This window comes from Corvus kubaryi, unplaced genomic scaffold, assembly GCF_017639235.1.
Source record: "Corvus kubaryi isolate FWS band 111438036 unplaced genomic scaffold, C.kubaryi_AGA036_p1.0 37241, whole genome shotgun sequence".
Lineage (NCBI taxonomy): Eukaryota > Metazoa > Chordata > Aves > Passeriformes > Corvidae > Corvus > Corvus kubaryi.
This window is the reverse complement of record NW_024581071.1, coordinates 908,385-911,363: the sequence shown is the minus strand read 5'-3', so window position 1 is coordinate 911,363 and position 2,979 is coordinate 908,385.

The window sequence follows — 2,979 nt, the reverse complement described above, 5'->3', positions numbered from 1 at the left end:
GGGGGGCGGGACGGGGCGGCACCGCTCCGCTCCGCTCCGCACGGCACGGCTCTGCACGGCGCGGTACAGATATCCCCATCCCTGCCGCACTGCACCGTCCAGACATCCCCATCCACACCGCTCTGCACCGCACCGTCCTCCCCATCACCACCCCCACAGCACCACCATCCCCATCCCCATCCCTGCCTCTCCGCACCGTCCTGCACAGCTCTGCCATCTCCATCCCCACCACCATCACCAACTCTCATCAAACCACACCGTCCATCATCCCCATCCTCACCACCATCCCCACCACACCACCATCCCCACCTCCATCCCCATCCCAACCCACTCCCTTCTTGCCTCCAGGCTGGGCTGGAAAAGGGTCACCGGGCTCAGCTGCAGCAAGGACTGGCACTCCAGAAACAATAAGGAAAATCGCAACAACAAAATCCTAAATCTGCCTCGGATTTGCAGGAAGGCTTGAAAAGGCTGGATAAGACTGGACAAAGCTCATCGGGCTCGGCCTAGGCAAGGACGGGCACCTGAGTGACAAAAGACCCAGCCACAGAGAGGCAGTGCCAGTGCCCTGCTGGTGCCCTGTGAAAGGACTGAGATGAACGTGTCTTTACAAACAGATGGTGTGAATCTGCTTGTAGATAGGGCCAGGGACTTGTGGATAATGAAGTAACAGGAGAAACCAGCAGTTTCAGAAAGTGTTGCTAATTCACATGGATTGCTGCTCAGCCAAGGTCATGCTAAATTCCTGAACTTGGAGAAGAACAAAGATTTAACAGAGCTATGGACATCATATGTTAGACAAGGGGGGGATGCATATTAGAGGGGGACATACAGTAGGCGATTCAGGGAGTTTGTACCTTCCAAGTACCTCAGTCAGTGGAGAAAGGGACAGGGAGATGTGGCCATAAAAATTATGATAAAAAGGAGGCTGCGTCCCCCAGCAATTTGAGAGATCCCCTGGGAAATGCCCCATGGCCTCTCCCTTTGTTCATGAATAAAGTTACAGGACTCCTCTCTCTTTTTGGACACAAATCTCTGGCGTTGTGAATTTTTCCGCACACCTGGGAGAGATGCCAGGGCCTGGACAGTGCCCCAAAAGCAGTGCCCGCTCTCCCAAAGCCTGTTGGGTTTCCAGATGTGCCATGGAGAGGCATATCCCATAGGTCTCCTGCGGCAACAGAGAGTGCAGGGATGCCTGCAGGGAAGTTGCTGGGTTCCTCATGGCCTGAGCCCAGGATCTGTTTGAGGGAATCATCTTGAGTTCTGGAGGCAGTTTGGGCACCACAAGATCAGAAGGGTCCAAAGCTGTTGGAGAGTGTCCAAAGGAGGGACACGGAGCTGGGGAAGGGTCTGGGGAGCGGCTGAGGGCACTTGGCTCGTTCAGCTGCAGCAGAGGAGACTGAGGGGAGGCTCCTGGGGGCTGCAGCTCCTCCCGAGGGGAGGCGGAGGGGCAGGGGCTGAGCTCTGCTCTGGGACAGGGACAGGAGCCCAGGGAACGGCTGGAGCTGGGTCAGGGCTGGGCATGGAGCTCAGGGAAAGGTTCTTCCCCCCGAGGCTGCTGGGCACTGCCCAGGCTCCCCAGGGAATGGGCCCGGCCCCGAGGCTGCCAGAGCTGCAGGAGCGTTTGGACAGCGCTCTCAGGGATGCCCAGGCTGGGGTTGTTGGGGTGTCTGTGCAGGGCCAGGGGCTGGACTCAGGATCCCTGTGGGTCCCTCCTAGCTCAGGATATTCCAGGATTCTATGAATTATTCTGTTCCTTCTCAGGGCTGCAGTTATCAGCTGTTTCTTGTTGAAAATAACATACAAGGGAGCCTTAAAGACAGACTTGATTGTTATGTGAGGCTGAGCTGCATGATTGATAGGGAGTCCAAGATTAATAACCAGGGAATTGCATGCAGTTGGCTGCATTGCTGCAGTAGGACCAGAATGGGTGGTTGTGCTGGGCAGGTGACAGTAAGATGGTGGTCTGGGGTCGCCAGAGCATGGCAGATGGGCAGTCTGCAGACAGGCACCCCTCTGCCCCCCAATGAGCACCCCAGACCCCCAGCACCAGCCTCTCTGTGGGCATGGGCAGGAACTGGGGGGTTCCAGCACACAGCAGCGCTCAGAAGGGCGCAGGGCCACGAGTCCTCTGCAGCAGCTGCCCCTGGCTCCTCCTGGGCCATGCAGAGCTGAGCTCTGGGGCAGCAGCAGCCCCTGGCCCAGTGCCCTCCCAAGAAGGGTTGGACACACAACTCGCTTCCCAACAGCCCCCCCCAACTCCCTGAGAAGAGTAATGGGGATCAGAGACCAGGAATGGGGAAGACACAGACACTCTGCGGTGTCGTGGGGGGTCCTATGCTGAGTCACAGACAATCTCTGGGGGGGGGCACAGGAATCCCACACCTTCCTGGAGGGGCCAGGACCAACCCCCAGGACCCAAGAAGCTCCCCAAGGACCTGAGGCACCTTCTTAAGGACCCAAGAACCTTTCCCAGAGACCCAAGGATCCCTTTAGGGACGAAGAAACTTCCACTAAGGAGCTCCCCAAAGACCCAAGGACCCCCTTAAGGACTCAGGGAACCCCTCAGGGACATGATGAGTCCCTTCCAGGGACCAAAAACCCTCCTAAGAACCCCCTCAAGGACCAAGATAATTGCCTTAAGGACCCAAGACCCCTCCACCCAGAAACCAAAAGAACCCTATAAGGACCCAAGGCCCCCAAGAAGCCCCTCAGGGACCAAGAGAACCCTCTGGAGGGCCCAAGGGCCTCCTTACGCATCCAAGGGTCCCATCAGAGGCCCAGCAGTCCCCGGCCCTCCAGGGAGGGACACACAGAGACACCGGCGCCCCCGCCATGACGTCATGGTCTGGCGGTGACGTCACCGGGCCGTTGCCATGGCGCCGCGCGCCGCCGCTTCCTGTGTGTGTTCGAAGCGGCGGGTGGGGCGCGCTCCCGTCGTGCCCCGCGCGGGGGCGGGGGCGGCCGCCATGTTGTGGA